The sequence below is a fragment of the Pristiophorus japonicus genome, chromosome 25 (assembly GCF_044704955.1).
Source record: "Pristiophorus japonicus isolate sPriJap1 chromosome 25, sPriJap1.hap1, whole genome shotgun sequence".
Classification (NCBI taxonomy): Eukaryota; Metazoa; Chordata; class Chondrichthyes; family Pristiophoridae; genus Pristiophorus; species Pristiophorus japonicus.
In genome coordinates this window covers 5,956,931-5,979,306 of record NC_092001.1, presented here as the reverse complement: position 1 = coordinate 5,979,306, position 22,376 = coordinate 5,956,931, and the positions used below count along the sequence as shown (strand labels likewise).

At 42.2% G+C, this 22,376-nt stretch overlaps 1 non-coding gene across 1 annotated transcript; it reads left to right on the top strand.

The window, feature by feature from the left end:
- Positions 1-6,776: 6,776 nt before the first annotated feature.
- Positions 6,777-6,848, top strand: trnat-cgu (transfer RNA threonine (anticodon CGU)). Its single transcript has one exon. It is a non-coding gene; the product is annotated as a tRNA-Thr (tRNA).
- The last annotated feature ends 15,528 nt before the right edge of the window (positions 6,849-22,376 follow it).

The following is a 22,376-nucleotide window of genomic DNA, read 5'->3' as shown; positions in this document are numbered from 1 at the left end:
CCTCAAGGCTATCCTGACCAATTAGGTGTTTCCAGTAAATATGAAGGTTAAATCACCTATGATTATTGCTGTTCCTTTTTTACAAGGCTCCATTATTTCTTGATTTATACTCTATCCAACCATGTAGCTACGGTTAGGGGGCCTATAGTCTATGCCCACCAGCAACTTTTTCCTGTTATTGTACCTTTTACTCCACCCAAACTGATTCAACCTCATGATCCTCTGAGCCGATATCGTTTCTCATTAATGCACTGATCCCATCTTTTATTAACAGTGTGACCCCGCCCCTTAACATAAGAACATAAGAATTAGGAACAGGAGTAGGCCATCTAGCCCCTCGCGCCTACTCCGCCATTCAACAAGATCATGCCTGATCTGGCCATGGACTCAGCTCCAATTACCCGCCCGCTCCCCGTAACCCTTAATTTCCTTATTGGTTAAAAATCTATCTATCTGTGACTTGAACACATTCAATGAGCTAGCCTCAACTGCTTCGTTGGGCACGGAATTCCATAAATTCACAAACCTCTGGGAGAAGAAAATCGTTCTCAACTCGGTTTTAAATTGGCTCCCCCGTATTTTGAGGTTGTGCACCCTAGTTCTATTCTCCCCGACCAGTGGAAACAACCTCTCTGCCTCTATCGTGTCTATCCCTTTCATTATTTTAAATGTTTCCGTTAGGTCACCCCTCATCTTTTTCCTTTATGTCTGTCCTTCAAAAACATCAAATACCCCTGAATATTTAGTTTCCAGTCCTGGTTACCTTGCAACCACGTCTCTGTCATGACTATCAGATCATACTCATTTGTATCTATTTGTGCCGTCAACTCATCTGTTTTGTTACGAATGTAACGTGCATTTTGATAAAAAGCTTTAAAATTTATATTTTACCCGTTTTTCCTGCTTGTTTCTTCTGTCCTACAGCTCAGTTTCTACATTTTTGCTTTTTAATTCGAACTCTACTCGCCTCCCTATTGAATCTATTCTCAGGTTCCCATCCCCCTGCCAAATTAGTTTAAACCCTCCCCCACAGCACGAGCAACTGACACCTCCCGCCCCCCCCCCTCCACCCCCCACTACGCGAGGTTATTGGACCCGGCTCTGTTGAGGTGCAACCCATTCGGCTTGTGCACGTCCAACTCCAACAGAAGTGGTCCGAATTTCTTAGGAAACTAAAGCCCTCCCTCCTGCACCATCTCTCCTGCCATGCATTCACGTGCTATATCATCCTATTTCTGTACTCACTCGTTCGTGGCACCTGGAAAATTCCAGAGATTACTAATTTTCAGGTCCTGCTTTTTAATCTCTCTCGGAGCTCCTTAAACTCTGCCTGCAAGACATCATCCCTCTTTCTTGCTATGTCATTGGTAACAGTATGGACAATGAACTCTGACTGATCACATTCCTCATTCAAAATGCCCTGCAGCCGCTCGGTGACATCCTTGACCCTGGCTCCAGGGATTCAACATATCATTCTGGTGTCACGGCTGCGGCTGCAGAAACGCCTGTCTGCTCCCCTGACTATTGAATCTCCTACCATTATAGCTCTGCCATTCTCCTCCCTCCTCCCCTGTGCAGCTGAGCCACCTGCGGCGCCGTGGATTTGCATCTGGCTGCACTCACCACAGGCACTATCTCCACACCGGTACTCAGAAGCTAATATCTGTTGGCGAGTGAGATGGACACGGGACCTCGTGCACTACCCGCCAAGTCCTGCTATTCTGTCTGCTGGTCAGGCACTCCCTCTCTACCTGCACACTCTTAAGCTGAGGGTTGACAACATCTCGAAGCAAATTGAGTAAATAGGTGATGGTGAACATTTTGCCGGGCTCTGGTTAAAGTGTCTCATTCCATGCTTCTGTGATCCTCTCTCAGTGATCTTGTGTTTTTACCTGAACACCTCAGTTCACGGATTTAATTCCCGACCGAGCCGGCAGGAATTTTCTCACATTTAATGTGCTGGTTCTCTTTTTCTCTCTCTATGATTCATTCTATTTCTCTCTGAATCTAACTTTCTTTCCGCGTGTCAGTCTCGCTGTATATCTATTTCAGTTGCAGTCAATTTCTGTAAGCTTTTCTCATTGGGGATCTGTTTATCCGTCCAAATGTGACTTTCTCTCTGTCACTCTCCATCGCTACCCACATCAGTTTACTCCATACCTTATGAGTTATCATTTTATGCGCTGGTTCAGTCTGAGTTTGCTGATACTTGGTGGTTGACGTGCATTTTAACATTATTCATTCAAAGATGTTCAGTGTTGACGGGAAGATTACATGTTCTGTGGGTTAAAGCACGGGGATTTGTTGTCAAGTTACGGACGATCAGTTCAATGCGTTATTTGCCTATTGCTGTGCTTTTGTGGTTAAGCTTTTCACCGCCCACAGTTAAACACAAGGTATATATCATCCCACGTTTGCAGAGTATGCAGACGTGATGTTTGCTCTGGGCTGAAAACTAAATTTTGAGTCTCCAAGCAATTTTCCGAATTTCCAAGCACTGCACTGCAGCGTGCCCATGACCCGAATGGCCGAGGTGTTATTTGGGTTGGACTTAAAATCCAACTGATGTGTCTCTGCTCCTGGTAAATATTCAACCAACTCGTTTGACAATTAAACTTTATGCTTGTTTGTTATGAAAGCGTGTAAGCGGTCCATAATCTCAGCAAATAATATGTTTTAATTCACCCTTCAAGATAACGTTTCTTTATTTATAATAGGTGTTCCGGCAATTGACTGAACACAGGAACAGGATTAGGCCATTCCGCCGCTTGTGCCAATTCGCCATTTTGTTAATTCTTGGCTGAGCTCCATCGTAACTCCATCCATTTGCATTGGCTCCACATCATTGTAACCAGTGTCTAGCAAAAACTATTAATCTAAAATTAACATTTTTAATCGAGCTAGTATATCCTGCTTTTTGTAGAAGCTAAATCCATCACCCTTTGCGTGAAGAAGATTTTCCTAACTTCTCTGCCGAATGGCCTGCCTCTGATTTTAACATTATGTCCTCTTGTAGTAAACTCCCCCACGAATGGTTAAAAAAAAGCTTTATCTCTATCTATCTTATCAATTCGTTTTAAAATGTTAAAACCCTCAATTAAATCACCACTTAACCTTCTATATTCCAGGGAGTACAGGCCCAGTTTATGTAATCTCTCCTCATAATTTAACCAGTCGCAACCTGGTAACATTCTAGTGATAAAAAACTGTACACATTCCAATCCAGCCTATCATTTCTAAGGGGCCGTGCCCATAAACGGACTGGATATAATGGATAGAAGCGGTTGGCATGCAGGTACAGCAGGCGGTTAAGAAAGCAAATGGCATGTTGGCCTTCATAGCGAGGGGATTTGAATACAGGGGCAGGGAGGTGTTGCTACAGTTGTACAGGGCCTTGGTGAGGCCACACCTGGAGTATTGTGTACAGTTTTGGTCTCCTAACTTGAGGAAGGACATTCTTGCTATTGAGGGAGTGCAGCGAAGGTTCACCAGACTGATTCCCGGGATGGCGGGACTGACCTATCAAGAAAGATTGGATCAATTGGGATTGTATTCACTGGAGTTCAGAAGAATGAGAGGGGACCTCATAGAAACGTTTAAAATTCTGACGGGTTTAGACAGGTTAGATGCAGAAAGAATGTTCCCAATGTTGGGGAAGTCCAGAACCAGGGGTCACAGTCTGAGGATAAGGGGTAAGCCATTTAGGACCGAGATGAGGAGAAACTTCTTCACCCAGAGAGTGGTGAACCTGTGGAATTCTCTACCACAGAAAGTAGTTGAGGCCAATTCACTAAATATATTCAAAAGGGAGTTAGATGAAGTCCTTACTACTCGGGGGATCAAGGGTTATGGCGAGAAAGCAGGAAGTGGGTACTGAAGTTTCATGTTCAGCCATGAACTCATTGAATGGCGGTGCAGGCTAGAAGGGCTGAATGGCCTGCTCCTGCACCTATTTTCTATGTTTCTATGTTTCTATATTTCCCATAGCAGATGGCTCAACAACCAGCGGGCATACATTTACAGTAATTCGAGAAGGTTTACAGGAGATGTGATGTGAAATTTACACATGCAGATCGTTGTGGTTGTCTAAAATGCACTGCCTACAGAGTGGTAGAGGCAGAAATCTTTAGCACATTTTAAAAGAATTTGGATGTGCACCTGAAGTACCGTAACGTACAGGTTTATAGACAGATTGCTGAAAAGTGGGATTAGGCTGGATAACCGTGGCGCGGACAGAATGGGCCGAAATTGCCTCCTTCTGTGCTGTAAACTTCTATGACTCAATTTTATTCTATAACTTAGACTACTCCAGATATAGTCTAACTACATCTCTGTTCAGTTGAAGAAAAACTTCCATTGCATTATAGTCCAACCCCTAGTTATAAAGCCTAACATGCCAATAGTTGTTTTGAAAATATTTGCTACTGCACGTTAGTGGGATGGGCACTTGGACTGCAAACCACTTTGGAACTCCATCCCTTCGAGCTGTGCTCCAGTTAATTAGAACTTGGATCTAAACTTTGTGATCTAAAATGGATGACCACACAATTAACTATTTGGAATCTATCTGCCACTGAATCGTCCATTCGTTTATATATATTTATAAGTATACGCTAACGACTGCCCTACTTATCATATCACCAATATTTGCATCATCGGCAAACTGGGATATCTGTCTTCCTGTTGTGCCTTCTTAATCTTTAAGAAATATAGAATGAAACAATTATTTTAAAACTGGTGTTTTAAAAGGTTCCAATGCTTTGAAGCTCTGGTTAGGGTCTGTGGGAAGAGGAAGGTGGGAGTAAGATTTCAGGTCGATGACCCATGTGATCCTACAAATATACATCATGCAGTGTGCGCTGTTTTCAAACAGTAAAGGCACGGGCTTGCATTCCCGTAACACCTTTCAGAAACATAGGATGACCCAACTGCTCGCTGTTGCTCAGTTTGAGATCCGACAGGACGCCCAGCCTGCAGACATCATTACAGCTTTGGTCCAAATACGGCCAAAAGTGATTAATTCTAAAATGAGGCGAGAGTTATTGTCCTTGACATCAAAACAGTATTTGGCCGAATCTTTCATCAAGGAGGCTTCTAACGTTGAAATCATTGCGGGGTTAATCTCCACTGCTGGAGACACACCTAGCCTAAAAGAAGATGGTTGTGGTTCGAAGCCAATCATCTCAGCCCAGGATATCGCTGCAGGAGTTCATCATCACCTGCTTCATCAATGACCTGCCCTTCATCATAAGATCAGAAGTGGGCATGATCGTTGAAGATTGATTTTTCCAACTCGAGTATCAACTGCGCAGAAAATGAAGCAGGAAATATATCGCCTTTCCATTATCGTGCGGAGTGAAATTCTTGGAACTCCTTCTACAACAGTACATTGCTAGTACCATCACTTCAGTGACTGAACCATGGAACCATAGAAATTTACAGCACAGAAGGAAACCATTTAGCTCATCGCGACGTTGCTGGTGGACTATGTACTATCCTGCCAAATCTAATTTCTAGCTCTTGGACGTAGCCATCAAGTGCATATCCAAGTACTGCAGAGTTCACAAAGTTTGTTCAACACTACCTTCTCAAACGCAGTTAAGGTTGGGCAATAAATGTCAGCCTTGTTAGCTACGCCCACATGCACTGGATTAATATTTTATTAAAATGTGCTTTACAAAAAATGAAGTACTTCTTGAAGTGTAGTCACTGGATGTACTGTAGCGCAATACGGCAGCCAATTACCACACAGCAAGATCCCATCGATGGTGGGATACAGATATGTGCAGGAAACAAAAGAGCATTCCCCAACTAATGGATTCATAGAATCGGAGAAGTTTGCATCAGGGAAGGAGAGCATTCGGCCCATCCTATTTCCGCCAATTAAATGAGCTATCAAGCCTAATCGCACTTCCCAGCTCTTGATCTGTAGTGTTGCAGATTACGGCAATTCATACCATAGACAAGTAATACTTAAATGTGATGAGGGATTGTGTCTCCAGCAACTTTTCAGTCAGTGAGTTCCTGACCCAAATTCATTCTGGGCGAAAACATTTCTCCTCGACTCTCGTGTAATCCTTTTATCAATTACTTTAAATCTATTCCCACTGGTTATTGACCTCTCTGCTCAGGGGTATAGGTGTTTCTTCTGCACACTAGCTCGGCACGGCATAATGTTATACACGTCAATTATGTCAACCTTTATCCTCATCTGTTCAGAAGAAAACAACCCCAATCTTTCCCCATAATCAAAACTATCCAGGCCTAGCAACATCCAGAGGACAACAGAGGAAACAGATGGAAGTTAAGGAGAAATGTTTTTTTAATCTTTGATCTGTAATGCACTGCTGAAAAGGTAGTGAATCATAGAGTCATCGATTCATAGAATTGTTTCAGCATGGAAGAAGGCAGTTCGGCCCGTTGAGCCCGTGCTGACTCTCAGCAAGTCTCACCACACTGTTATTTCCCCGTAGCACTGCAGATTCAATAGTAACCCTCGAAATGGAATTGGATCAATGCTTGAAGAGGCACAGTTGGCAGGGCGTTGTGGAAAGATCTGGGAATAATTGGATAGCTCGTTCAAGAGTACGATGGACCAAGTACTCTCCATCGGTATTTATGATTTTATGAAATGTTTTATGATAGTTTCAAATAAATGACGCTGCTCATTTTTCCGTTCCATTATCCCACTTTATGTCTTTATATATGCGTCTGTGTTTTGGCAACCAAATTGAAATGATGTGGGATTCGGTAGCAATGCGACCCCAATCAAGCAGGGCGCGGTGGCCAAGTGGTAAGGCGTCGGTCTCGTAAACCGAAGATCATGGGTTCGACCCCCATCTGTGCCTATTGATATTTTATCACTTTAAATGTCATATTTTGAAGCTTTTTCCTTTTTAACTATCAAAATACTTCATAATTTGTAACTTACGCCATAAATCGCCTCTTAACATTTTCTATTCTAAGGAGAAAAATCCCAGCTTCTCCAGTCTCTTCGTATAAATGAGGTCCCCAACTCTGGCAGTATTCAAGTAAATCTATTCTGCACCCTCTCCAAGGGCTTGACTTCTTCCCTGAAGCGTGTTCCCCACGCAACATTCCAGCTAAAACCTCAAAAGTGTTTTATAATTGTTTGGCATAACTTCCTTGTTTTTATACTCTATTCGTCTATTAACAAAGGAAAAGTCCCCATGTCTTCCAGATCCTGCCCCCTCTTTAAAATTGTACGATTTGGAGCTGGTTAATGCAATACAGGGAGCATTATGACCGTTTTCAGGATCATTGATCTCCAGAGGCAGATGCTTAAATGGGGATTTAAATTTTCATTTTTAAATCTGGCCACGTTAAAATTGTATCATTATTTCATATTGCCTCTCCTCATCCTCCCAAAATGTATCACTTCACAATTCTCTGCGTTAACTTACATCTGCTATGTGTCTGTTCATTTCACCAGTCGGTTATTTTCATTCTCCCTCTTTGTGCCACTTACTATCTGCTTTGTGTCCCTTTGCTCTTCTTTGTAGCTTTCCCATTCACCAGGATCTGTGCTATTTTTCGCAATTGTGTACGCTTTTACTCTTAGTTTAAAGTGGTCCGTTACCTCTTCAGTCGTCCATGCCTGCTTTTGTGGCCGCTCAGGGGGATACACTGATTCTGTATCACTTTTAATTATTTTTATCACCTCCTCTCGTTTTACCCATTAACAGATTTTTCCCAGTTTATTGTGGAAAGTCTCTCTCTCAGCCTCTTGAAGTTGTTCTTACAGAAATCTAGAATGGAAGTAGCTGTTTCACGTATCTCCCTGTCAAACGTTACGTTGAAGTCGATCATGTTTAGATCGCTATTAAATACATTTTCACTTACCTTAGGCTGTTGAATAAATCCGGCTCGTTACTCATTACTAAATGTAAATTGGCATGCCCCTTGTTCTGGAACATATTGTTGTAGAACTATCCCGGACACACTCAAGAAATTCACAATCTTTCTGACAGGTGCTAGTTCGATGATCCCAATATATATGAAAATTTAAATCCCATATTAAAACCAAACTGTCTTGAATACATGCTTGTCTAATCTCGACATGTATATATTCTATTGCTTCACAGCTGCGACGACGGGGTCTATACACAACTCCCATTATTGTCTTAAATCCTTTCCGAGCTCTTAATTATACTCATAAAGTCGCCACGTCCGGCTTACTTGTAGTTAGATCCTCGCTTAGAAGTTAATCATAGAATCATGGTTACTTACAGCACTGAAGAAGGATATTTCGGCCCATTCAGCCAACGCCGGCCAACAAAGAGCTACCCAGAGGAATCCCATGTTCCAGCTTTTGGTCCGTAGCCCTGTAGGTTATTGCATTTCAAGTGCATATCCAAGCGCATTTTAAATGCGGTGAGCGTTTCTGTCTCTACCATTCTTTCAGGCAGTGAGTTCCAGACTCCCAACATGCTCTGGGTGAAGACATTTCCCGTCAATTCCCCTCTCAACTTGTTACCAATGACTTTAAATCTATCTCCCTTATTTGTTGACCATTCTGCTCAGAAAAATAGTTCCTTCCCATCCACTCTCTCTTGGCCCCTCAGAATTTTGAACACATCAGTAATGTTTCCACTCAGCTCCCTATGTTCCAATGAATACAAACCCAGCCTATCGAATCATTACACATAGCTAAAATTCTTCAGTCCAGGCTTCATACTCGTAAATCTCTTTTGCACCCTCTCTCGTGCAATTACATCTTTCCTGTACTGATGTGTACGCAGTACTCTAGCTCTGGCCCAAATAATGTTTTATATAGCTCAAGCATAACTTCACTGATATTTTACAATACACCTCGGCTAATAAAGGTAAGTATGCCGCATGCCTTCTCAACGAGCACGTTTACTTTGCATCCTGAAACAGGGAGACAATGATGAAATATTACAAAAACAACAACTTGCATTTATGTAGCGCCTTTAACATAGTTAGACGTCACAGGGTGCTCCACAACAGCTTACACCAAATTAAATAACGCTGACACCGAGCCACATAAATGAGAAATTACGGCAGTTGCCCAAAAACTTGGTCAAAGATGCAGGTTTTAAGGAAAATCATCTTGACATATTTTTGAAAGACCGTAAGCCTGGAATATTAATCAGTGTTTTTTTCTCTAGGTTTGAAAGTTGCGAGAAGTTGGCTTTGAAATGGACTCATCGGTGCTGAATTCATTATATCATATAGGATATTCAGTGCAAAAACAGGCTTTTCGGCCCAACCTGTCAAAATCGACTTTGTGGTCCACTGGAGCATCTTCCCATCTTTCCGCATCGAGCACTATCAGCATCGCCCTCCATTCAGTTCTCCCTCATATATTTATCTAACTCTCCTTACATGCATCTATAATAATTGATTCCACCTCTCTGGTGGTAGTAAGATCTACATTCTTACCACTCTCTGGCTAAAAAAGATTCTTCTTAATTCCCAATTTGATTTGTTGCTGATTTTTCTTATAATTATGGTTTCTAGTTAGACTCTTCCCCACAAGTGAACACACTCTGTATCGACTCTGTCAAAACCTTTCAGGATTTTAAAGGGCTCTATTAAGTCACCCCTCAGACTTCTCGTTTCACGACAAAATAAATTCAGCCTGTCGATTCTTTCCTGATAGTATACGATCTACTCTGCCCCCTATCCAGTGCCTCGCTATCTTCTGTTTAATATGGTGACCAGCATTGTACACAGTACGCCTAATGTGGTCTAACTTTCGAGAGTTCTGCATTTGGTCGGTTTTGATACCGGTGTGGCCAACTGCCTGGTCTATTTAAAAGGGGCCCGCACCTCATCTTTTGAGGAGACATTTCACAGCCATCTTGTAGTAACTAAAGGCCGTTTGCTTACAGAAGCTGATGGTACATTTTCAACATTGTCGATCTGGGTGCACGGGCAGGACACGTCGTGAACGGTACATTTTTAAGCGTAGTTCTGTATGGATGCAAAAAGCCTGAAATGGAATAGCCGAGTTGTGCTAGATGGCAGAGGAGAGGTTAAGGCGATGTACCGCTAATCGATTATGGTCATCTACTTTGTTAAGCGTTTGTTGCTGATAAACCTTCCAAGCATTTGACTGAATATTGCATAAATTAGGCTTTGAATCCAAATCTCATCAAAACTCTTATGTCCTGATAACATACCTTATACATTAAGCTGCGGGTTCAGTGACGAAGTTACGGTGATTTCTTATATTTTCTTGATATGCCAACTGTATTTACTGACTGGAGAAATTGTATTAACTCCACGTGATCGTCTCGGCTCATCCTTGGGGCGAATTGCGAGTGGTGCGAGCAAATTCTGCAGCAAAAACAGCAACTGAGTCATTAGTGTTCTTTGAGGAAGGGGAAATGCCCCCTACACGTCCTGCTATACAAGTGGGCACAGGCACATCCAAATCCCATGATGCTTAAACCCTTCTTAGCGGGACTGGAGAACCATTTTCAAGAAGGAGGCTCATGGTCTGCTCAGCAGAAAGTCAATGTTCTGCATGTTCTTTCTGACAGCTTTCCAACTGGACACAGGCATCCAATCGCTGTGCGAGCATTGCTGACTATTCCAAATCAACAATATTGGAATGTGTTTGCAAAACTAATTTTGAATATGTGACCTGTATTTATCAAATAAGAATTTGCAGCATGAATAGCTCTTTATTGTCGTCTGTCTCGGCATCCTCATGAGGTACACTCTACCTTAAGCCAAATGTAATCGGTGCTGTTTTATTTCACTGCAAGCGCGAAGGAACATATCTGTGAAGATATTTGCCCCAAATTTACACCATTCCTGTCCTATCGTCCATATCTTTCTTTACCCATTTTTGCCCTTGTTGCAGGTTAGATCAGCCCAGGTCGTCCATTGAAGTCTGAGAACTTAATCAGCGAAAAGCAGAGAAATACAAGTGGCAGAGACAGGGAGAGACAGAAAGATGCATGCGAAGGCAATAACAGAAAAGGTCATTGCATCTTAATGGGAAATTCTTTTGCTCTCTTGAAATGCTGTAAAGCGTAAAACATAATTGGGCGACGGTTTAAACGTGCTTTGCTCCCTGGCGATCCCTCAGGCTCTGAGCTAGGGAAATGCAGCCCGCAACTGGAGCTGTTATTTATTCGAGCAATGAATGGAGCTTTTCACAGTGTAGTGGCGAGCAGGTGAACCTGAGTGGATTTCAAGCCCAAAACATTCAACTTTCTGGCTATTGCAGACAGTTGCGGTTTGCTGCAAACAATTTCTTTCCAGCCTCTGAAGCAGCCAACCCTGTCCTGCAGGGCTATGGGGAAAGGATAGGGGAGTGGGACTAGCTGGGAGCTGGCACGCTCTCGATGGGACGAATGGCCTCCTGCTGTGCGGCAACCATTCTATTAATTTACAATTGGACTTTGATGGGACTCGAATCGACAAGTTTGAATGTTTCTCAAGAACAGAATAAGCGAGAAGTCCAATGCACGAGCATTGCAACACTGAGCACAACATTTTTAGCGAAATGATCAGGAAAATCCTTGTTTCTGTTGAAAATGGTACAGGAATTATGTGGACATAACCAATGCCTTTACGTATCTTCCCTTTGAAATCGAGTGTGTTTCCGGCACATTATTCTTTACATCATAGTTAGTGATTAAATGGCAAAACGCCTCCACTCCATCCCATATGTAATTTCAACTCTCATCCTCCGTTGCAATACTGTGTGCAAAAGGAAACTAAGTGCTAGAATACAACGGTGAAATGTAGATTATGTTGGGAGATACAACAATTGTACTTTCGATTCCTGTAGAAATGTCACAAGCAAAACCATCAGCTCTTCTAGGTGAAGCTCGAACTCACAACCTTCGGCTTTTCCAGGGTTTGCATTTCTATATAAGTACTGCGCCCGATACGAGTCCACTGCTATAAGTGCGTGCAGATGCTATATGGTGTTAATGCTCCCATTATGCAGCTGCCTGTTCCACCTGTCTTATAAATCCTCCCTTAAAATTCTATCGAGGCTGGGGTCAATTGACATTTTGAAGTTTCACCTTGATCGATTTTTGTTTGGCAAGGATACGAAAATTTATGGAATCATCGCAGGAAAATGGAATTAAGAATTAGTCAGTTAAAAGTGACCGAAACAGAAACAGCTGCAAACAAACGTTGCATTTTATTCATATTTAACAGCAACAATATCCGTGCCGTGCGCAACTATGCTGTGGTCAGAGAAAAACTTCCTCAGCTTCCAAAACTCCCGTGGCTTTTCTGTGGCTCTCTTTCATCTCCTCCCTTCCTCCTGCACGCTGCCAGTTTTTAAACCTTGTTTTGAATGTTGCTCTGGACGAGGACATTCTGCAGTCTCAGAACCCTGCCGTTTCATTGCTTGATTTCTATGTTTATTAATTATGAAACTCCTTGAGCTACAATGGTAGCGCTTGCGACAATACGTTAAAAGCGGCTTATTGGAAACACGTTGAGATCATAGTTTGATCTTGGACAGAATTGAACGTATTTAACTCAAGATGGACTGTTTTATTTACAATAAACTATATCTTGTTATAAATGTTGGCTCATCAGTTCCGTATTGTCAGATGAGGAATTGTTTGATCCCCTCAATTATTACATGTGAGGAACAGGCACGGGTATTCATTTAGAAATATCCCACAGATTGACACTGAGATAACCGCAGCGAGAGAGACAGACAGCACCGTGGTACATGGCGGAATAGACAAAACAGACGGATAAAAGAAAACTGCCTCTGACTCTGAAAAGTACAAACATCACATGCAAAATCAACCGCAGCTGTATGTGAGGCTTGAACTCACAACCTCAGCATTCCCCAGGCCTGCACTATCATATAAGTATTGTGCGCTAACCGATTGCGCTACTAGAGCAACATGACTTGTGCTATCAGTGCTCCCATCATACAGCTGCCTATTCCACCTGTCTTACAAGCAAGATACAAGGAATCATCGAATCAGTCAACACAAACGGAAGCCGTTCATCCCATCGTGTCTGTGCCGGCTCTCTGCAAGAATCCTTCAGTTATTGATACTCAATAGATTTTCGCCATAGACGTGTTTTATTTTTGTGAGTAATGTTTTGTTATTTGTAATGAATTTGGATGTCCTTGCGGGAAATTTATAAATATATTTGTGCATCTATCTGTGAGTTGTAAATTAAATTGTGTGGAACCTTGATAATCAAATTGTTTGTGTTCATATCTGTGTTATAATCAATGTATTTGTTTTTATGTTTGTTTTTTTAATGAATGTATCTCTAAATATCGCTGTGCTATAATTGTATTTACGTTTATTTGCGAGGTGTTTACAAGTAGCATAGATACAAAGGTATACAAAGAAAATACATTTATAACAAATAAAGATGCTCCACAATATTATTATAAATAACTTTGTTGCATTCAAATACCTAAACACTAACACAAATATAAAAACTTTATTTATATCCCACAGAACAAATTGCAACTTAACACAGAAACACCAGAATATATTTAGTGCTATCACTGATCAAAGAACATTCTACTCTCTACGGTCCTCAGCAAATTCTGCTGTGCCTGTGTTTCCTGTGCTTGTGCTCGGTGTAAGGGAAGGTTTGGGCGAGCCGTGGTATATCGTTTCCCAAGGCTGGGTTGAAATGTGCTGTCTGAGGCCACGTTCACTGCTATAGTTGATATATAATAATCAACTGGATTTTATGTATAAAGGCATAATTACAACTTCGACAGATGTTTCATCCTGGTACACAAATCCACTGCCAAATTAATTCAAATACTCACCCGCCCCATTCGTTAAGCTTCCCGCGAGGTCTATTGATGTACAACCCGACAACCGAACCCAGTAACAGGTCCCTCCTGCGCCAGATCTGGTTCCAAAGCCCCACGATTCTGTAGCCCGACCTCGTGCACCGTTTATCCAGACAAACATTGTCATTTCTAAATTCAATAGCGCGGGGCACTGGGAATAATCCATAGAATAGCTTTGTTGTCCTGCTCATTAATTTTCGCAATTGCACTTGAAACTCTGATTGAAGGAACTCATCCCCTTGTTTCCTCTGTCATTGGTTAGCACGTGGATCACGGCTGCTCTCCTTCACCTCTCAGAATGTTCTGCACCCACTCAGTGATGTTATTTACCTGGCAGAAGGGAGGATATACACGACGCATTACACACGTTTGCCGTTGCAGAAAGGTACTGACTTTTGAATCCCCAATGAGGTCAACTTATTTTACTTTTTAGATTCAAATGCAAAGTACTGCGAATCCTGTAAATCTAAAATGAAATCGGAAAATGTTGGATATACTCAGCCAGTCAGGCAGCATCGCTGGAACGATTTCTGATGACAGGCTTGTGATTAAATTTGATTGACGTGAAGTGTCAACAATGCAATCCAGATACGGTCCGATATTGTAATCCCAAATCACCAGTTTGTGTGTTTTGAAACCAATGCGGATACCATGCATTAATCTGGGAGCTAAATTGTTGTTGTTCTGGTAAAGTTGCAACACCATAGGACTGCAATAAAATATCTAAGTCTTTAAGATTAACATATGTTTCACCATCAATAAAATGAGCCAGTTCCAAAAGACATTCAATCTTCAAAACGGTTAACTTCCGCCGTTTAATTTCCGCCATGTCTGCCGGGAAAAAACACAGGTTTTGGCTGTTTTTTTTAAATTGCAGTTCAGTGCTGTTGCGACTAGTTTGCTTTGAACATTCTCCCTTTAAACATTCTCACAGAAGCCGCCTGAGTGTTTCACGAGTTCTCGGCATCAACGTTGATTCACCCCTGTGACCGCCACTTAGTGGTTAGGATGCAGCGCTCTATCCTCGTAAGCACAGGTTCGATGCCCGTTCTGAAATTTAATCATTTCAAATAAAGCTTATTAAACTAATTTCATAACACTCTGTGAATGAGTAATAATTATTGCAATCACCATGGACAACTTGGCACATTCTGTTTCAAACTGAGGGAAATACATGGCAACAGAGAGCCTGACAAAATGGAATCAGATTTTGTGCTTTGCGTGTGATGAAATTTCAGACGTTCTCATTTCACAGAGTGTATTTTAAGTCTCTGCTTAATAAATACTCAGTGTTTATTACAGCAAGAATCTGGTGCAACTGTGATTGGATATTTACTGACTGCACTCGCTCATTTCCAATGGAATTCATGCATTCACACAGCCTTCGTTCAATCGAAAAAAATCTAGATAATGAATCAATTATTTATTTATCTAAAACAAATCAAATTCAATTTTTTTGAAAAAAATTTAAATTATTTATTTTCTAAAAATGCTAATTATGTATATATATTTGTAAATTGGCGTTTTGTCTGGGTTGGTTTTACGTAACTTCCTCTCCTTCCTGCCTGTCTGTCACCTGTGGTTTCAATAACCGTCTCTGCCCCGCGTGGTCCTGAGCCCCACTGCACAATTGCCTTCAGGGATGATAGAAATCTCACTTTATTTTCTTCAAAGGGAACTGCTGTCAATCAAGTGTAATTCTGCGTCTGTGTAAAAGGGATGTGCTTGCAGTCCAGGATCATTCTGTGTCTGTTTAAAAGGGATGGGTGTCAGTTTCGATTCACAATCAGCCCCTTTAAAATGAATTTTCTCATAATCCCGGATCATCCTGTATAGTTTGAGAAGGTGTATGATTTCAGCTACAGTGACCGAATTGTTGAACTGTTGTGTTCCAAGTTACATTGACGTTGCCTGCGCCGGTGCGCACCCAGATCGCAGTGCATCTGTTAATTTACTCGAAATTTGCGCATCTTTTCCTCATCCACTCCTTGATCGAGCTGTTGCCCTGAATTTGCTCCCAATAAACCCAACAACAAAGTTGACGATCATGGCAGAGACAGCGTGGACTAATGGATAACGATTCTGATTTCGATTATAAATGCAACATTATTAGAAGATTGTAGATTCGAGTCCTGCCATGGTCAAATATTTTGCTGCGTGAAATTATATATTCTTTGTTGTGATTCTGCCGAAAAAACAAGCATCTCTTCCAGTCACTCACCTGAAGTAAAGGAAGGCTGTTTGCTTTAAGAATCTAATGGCACGTTTACATCATTGTCGATCTGGTTGCACGGGCAGAGAAAGCTGTGAAGTGGACTTTAGTGCACGTTATTTCTGTTTGGATACAAAAAGCAGGAGATTGAATGGCTGACGCTGTGGTGAATCGGAGATGAGTTGGCCGACAGGTGAAGGTGAAGGCGATGGACTGCTGATGCATTGTGCTCTGCACGCAAAGTTTCGAATCCCATCCTCGTCGTTACTGAGTTGCAGCTTTGACAACATTTATCACGTTTCACCACATCGCCAAATTCCTCTTTTATTGACAAGGATGCTGCACTTTGTTCATATCATGTCTTAAATTAATAATATATTCTCAAAGGGATACCATTTTAGGACTGTGGAGAGGGGGACTAGTTAGATAGGTCCCTGAGGGACAGCATAAGTACGATGGGCCGAATATCTTTTCTCACTACCGTCAGAATCTGATAGCTGCGCTCCACACTTCCGGCGGCTCGTTGGTCTAGGGGTATGATTCCCGCTTGGGAATGATCACATTTGAAATGTGAGAGGTCCCGGTTCCAAATCCCGGACGAGCCCCGCCATTTTTTATTCAAAATTCCGCTTCTCACAGCCGCTCGACATGTGAGAAAAAATAAGTATTTCACGTTAAAAGTTGTGATTTTGCGCCGATGTTTCCACTGCGTTGCAAATCCAAGAGCAAAGAGAAATTCACACAACTGAGTGAAGTTAAAGTATCTCAGATGTACTCGGCTCTGTGTCTCGTTGGATAACCTAAACCCGTGTTTGTTTCCGGCCAATACTTGATCAGTATATCTTCCTATCTGTACGCAGAAGCTCACCTCAATTGGGATAAGCATACATTCAGCGTTAATCTCCACCTCTGCCCTGAATATGAGTGCGTCCTGTTTCTCTAGAGCTGAAAAGATGTGCGAAGCTGGCTTTTGAATGAGTCCCTTGGCTGGCTAATTCAAACCGGACAGGAAATCAGTCCGGTGTGGCCAAGCTGCCTGGTCTGATTGAAAGGCGTTGGCATCCTATATTGTAGGCATGTTATATTCTTCTGGCCTCAACATGTGGTTCAACGTATCGGATCATAAGCACCGTTCCCATTGTCTGGTAATGGTTCTGCTGTTCCCATTAACACCTCCTCTGGACCATCCTTTGTTACCACCTACTTTGCCGTTTTCCATTGTGACATTTATCATTTAATCACTCATGCGTTCCACTGTATCACAGACGTTCCCTTTTGAACTTTCTCGCTGTGTACTTTTTCCAGGCGCTATTTTTGTTGAAAATTTCTTTAATCATTAACTTTTTCCTACAATATCGGAATGATCATCAGACAGAATGTGAATCCGAGTTCTTCATCCACAGAATCTGCACGACCTGCTAAGTTTTACATAATTATCTGTTTTTATTCATTCTGTTTCCATATCCCTTTTAAGCGGATGTACTGTCTGTCCGGGATCATTCGCTGTTGTTTGAAATGGTGAGATATCAGTCCAGGATCATTCTGTGTCTGTTTAAAAGTGATGTGCTGTCTGTCCCGGATTTCAAGTTTCAAATTTCATAAACTGCCTTTGGACGTGCAGGAATTTTAGTATGTTTGTGTGATGTGTAAGCCAGTGTGTGCAAACGTTCTGTGCGATTACATGTCATGTGAGAAAAATGCATTACATGCAACTTGATGCCAAACTGATTTGTTTGAACACTCCTTCGTAGACTATCTGTCTGTAGAAGAATCTGATGTGGGATTTTGCTATTCCACAACTGAAAGGAGGGAAAATACACACGTTAGAAATATAGCGATTTTTGGTAAATGTTGGTCCCTTAGAATATAAGAAGGGGTATTTAATAATGGGAAATGTGGAAATGGCTGAGACTTTAAACAATTATTTTGCTTCGGTCTTCACAGTGGAAGAAAAAAAACCATGCCAAAAATTGCTGGTCACAGGAATGTGGGAAGGGAAGACCTTGAGACAATCACTATCACTAGGGGGATAGTGCTGGACAGTCTATTGGGACTCAAGGTAGACAAGGCCCCTGGTCCTGATGAAATGCATCTCAGGGTTTAAAGGGATGGCGGAAGTTATAGCAGATGCATTTATTATAATCTACCAAAATTCTCTAGATTCTGGGGAGTTACCAGCGGATTGGAAAGCAGCTAATGTAACGCCTCTCTTTAAAAAATGGAGCAGACAAAAGGCAGTTAAATATAGGCCGGTTAGTTTAACATCTGCAGTGGCGAAAATGCTTGAAACTATCATAAAGGAAGAAGTAGCGGTACATCTAGATAGGAATAGTACAATCAAGCAGAGGCAACATGGATTCATGAAGGGGAAATCATGTTCAACTAATTTACTGGAATTCGTTGAGGATATAACGAGCATGGTGGATAGAGGGGTACCGATGGATGTGGTGTATTTAGATTTCCAAAAGGCATTCGATAAGGTGCCACACAAAAGTTTACTGCAGCAGATAGAGGTACGCAGAGTCAGAGGATGACCTGCAAGAGGGGACAGAGTGTAGTGTAACAATATTTGCAGATGACACAAAGATTAATGAGAAAGCGGGTTGTGTAGAGGACACAGAGAGGCTGCAAAGCGATTTAGATAGGTTAAGCGAATGGGCTATCGTTTGGCAGATGGAATACAATGTCGGAAAGTGTGAGGTCTTCGAGCTTGGGAAGAAAAAACAGTAAAAATAATATTATTTGAATGGGGAGAAATAATAACATGCTGAGGTGCAGAGGGAACTGGGGGTCCTTGTGTATGAATCCCAAAAAGTTAGTTTGCAGTTGCAGCAGGTAATCAGGAAGGCAAATGGAATGTTGGCCTTCATTGCGAGAGGGATGGAGTACAAAAGCAGGGAGATCCTGCTGCAACTGTATAGGGTATTGGTAAGGCCGCTCCTGGTGTACTGCGTGCAGTTTTGCTCACCTTACTTAAGGAAGGATAGACTGGCTTTGGAGGGGGTGCAGAGACGATTCATTGGGCTGATTTCGGAGATGAGGGGGTTACCTTATGATGATAGATTGAGTAGACTGGATCTTAACTCGTTGGAGTTCAGAAGGATGAGTGGTGATCTTATGGAGACATTTAAAATAATGAAAATAGACAAGATAGAGGCAGAGAGGTTGTTTCCACTGGTCGGGGAGACTAGAACTAGGGGGCACAGCCTCAAAATACTGGGGATCCAATTTGAAACCGAGCTGAGAAGGAATTCCTTCTCCCAGAGGATTGTGGATGTGTGGAATTATCAGCCCAAGGAAGCAGTTGAGGCTAGCTCAGTGAATGTATTTAAGTCAAAAAATAGATAGATTTTTAACCAATAAGGGAACTAAGGGTTACGGGGAGCAGGTGGGTAAGTGGAGCTGAGTCCACTGCCAGATCAGCCATGATCTTATTGAATGGCGGCGCAGGCTCGAGGGGCTGGATGTCCTTCTCCTGTTCCTAATTCTTATGTTCTTATGTTGGCAGGGCTTGCGTGTGGGCTGTGTGACATGGTGACACCCTCCACCCTTATGTTCAAACTCAAATCAAATCAAATCAAATCAAGACAAGACACGACAAGGCATGACTTACTGACTGACTTTGTTCATACATATATATATATGTGTATATTTATATACAATCCCAACTTTTTAAATTTCAAAATGAACGTGCTTTTTCTGAACTGCCTGCACTGAGCTCCATTACATTTGACCTCTTTCACAGCACAATCAGCTGCTGTCAGATCCAGCAGAAAGACACATGCTACTTTAAAAGATTGGCTTTTTGAGTCCATATTGTCCCTTGTGGCTTGTCTTCCACAATGGGCTTACTGTGATTGGATATTTACTGACTGCGCCCGCTCATTTCCAATGGAATTCTTCCAGTCACACAGCCTTCGTTCAATCGAAAAAAATCTAGATAATAATCAATTATTTATTTATTTAAAACAAAACAAATTAAATGTTTTAAAAATAAAATTTAAATGAATTATATTTAAAATGTTAAAAATATATGTATATATATTTGAAAATTGGCTTTTTGTCTGGATTGGTTTTACGACCCTCCTTCCTTCCTGCCTGTCGATCACTTGTGGTTTCAATTGTCGTTTCAGCCCCGCGTGTTCCTGACCCACATGCTCACTCACGCACTGCACAATTGCAATCAGGGATGATAGAAATCTCACTTTATTCTTTTAAAAGCGAACCGCTGTCAGTCAAGGGTCATCCTGCATCTGTGTAAAAGGGATGTGCTTGTCGTCGCGGTAAATTCTGTATCTGTTTCAAAGGGATGGTTGCCATTTCCGGTTCATAATCTGTCCCTTTAAAACGAATTTTCTCATAATCCCGCATCATCCTGTATAGTTTAAAAGGTGTGTGATTTGAACTACGATGGATGAATTGTTGAACTGTTGTGTTCCAAGTTACCTGGGGTTTGCCTGCGCCGGTGCGCACCCAGATTGCAGTGCATCTGTTCAGTTAATCGAAATTGTTCATCTTTTCCTAATCCACTCCTTGATATCGCAGTTGCTCCGAATTTGCTCCCAATAGAAAAAACAGCTTTTTTTGCGCTGATGATAGAGGCCGCGTGACCTAATGGATAGAGCGTCTAACTTCGATTGCAATGGCGACGTTATCTGAGGATTGCAGATGTGAGTCCTGCTGCGGTCAATTCGTTCACTGCGTGAAGTTTTATATGCTTTGTTGTAATTTTGCGGAAAAAACAACCATCTCTTCCAGTCACTCATCTGAAATAAATCAAGGCTGCTTGCTTTGAGAATCGAAGGGCACGTTTTCATCATTGTCGATCTGGTTGTACGGGCAGAGCAAGCTGTGAAGTGGACTTTCTTGCTCGTTCTTTCTGTTTGCATACAAAAAGCAGGAGTTTGAATGGCTGACGCTGTCGTGAATCGGAGACGAGGTGATCGAGAAGTGAAGGCGATGGACTGCTCATCCATTGTGCTCTGCACGTATGTGTTCGAATCCCATTCTCGTCGTTATTGTGTTACAGCTTTGACAATGCCCTGATGGTTTTGTTAACCACATCGCCAAATTCCCCTTTTACTGACAAGGATGCTGCATTTTGCTCATTTGATGTCTCAAATTAATAATATTTTCGTCAAAGGGATAATATTTGTCGGACTGTGGAGAGGGGGACTAATTGGATAGGTCACTGAGGGACAGCGCAAGCACGATGGGTCGAATATATTTTAGAAACATAGACATAGAAAATAGGTGCAGGAGCAGGCCATTCAGCCCTTCTAGCCTGCACCGCCATTCAATGAGTTCATGGCTGAACATGAAACTTCAGTACCCCCTTCCTGCTTTCTCGCCACAACCCTTGATCCCCCGAGTAGTAAGGACTTCATCTAACTCCCTTTTGAATATATTTAGTGAATTGCCCTCAACTACTTTCTGTGGTAGAGAATTCCACAGGTTCACCACTCTCTGGGTGAAGAAGTTTCTCCTCATCTCGGTCCGAAATGGCTTACCCCTTATCCTCAGACTGTGACCCCTGGTTCTGGACTTCCCCAACATTGGGAACATTCTTTCTGCATCTAACCTGTCTAAACCCGTCAGAATTTTAAACGTTTCTATGAGGTCCCCTCTCATTCTTCTGAACTCCAGTGAATAAAAGCCCAGTTGATCCAATCTTTCTTGATAGGTCAGTCCCGCCATCCCGGGAATCAGTCTGGTGAACCTTCGCTGCACTCCCTCAATAGCAAGAATGTCCTTCCTCAAGTTAGGAGACCAAAACTGTATACAATACTCCATGTGTGGCCTCACCAAGGCCCTGTACAACTGTAGCAACACCTCCCTGCCCCTGTATTCAAATCCCCTCGCTATGAAGGCCAACATGCCATTTGCTTTCTTAACTGCCTGCTGTACCTGCATGCTAACCTTCAATGACTGATGCACCATGACACCCAGGTCTCGTTGCACCTTCCCTTTTCCTAATCTGTCACCATTCAGATAATAGTCTGTCTCTCTGTTTTTACCACCAAAGTGGATAACCTCACATTTATCCACATTATACTTCATCTGCCATGCATTTGCCCACTCAACCTATCCAAGTCACTCTGCAGCCTAATAGCATCCTCCTCGCAGCTCACACTGCCACCCAACTTAGTATCATCCGCAAATTTGGAGATACTGCATTTAATCCCCTCGTCTAAATCATTAATGTACAATGTAAACAGCTGGGGCCCCAGCACAGAACCTTGCGGCACTCCACTAGTCACTGCCTGCCATTCTGAAAAGTACCCGTTTACTCCTACTCTTTGCTTCCTGTCTGACAACCAGTTCTCAATCCACGTCAGCACACTACCCCCAATC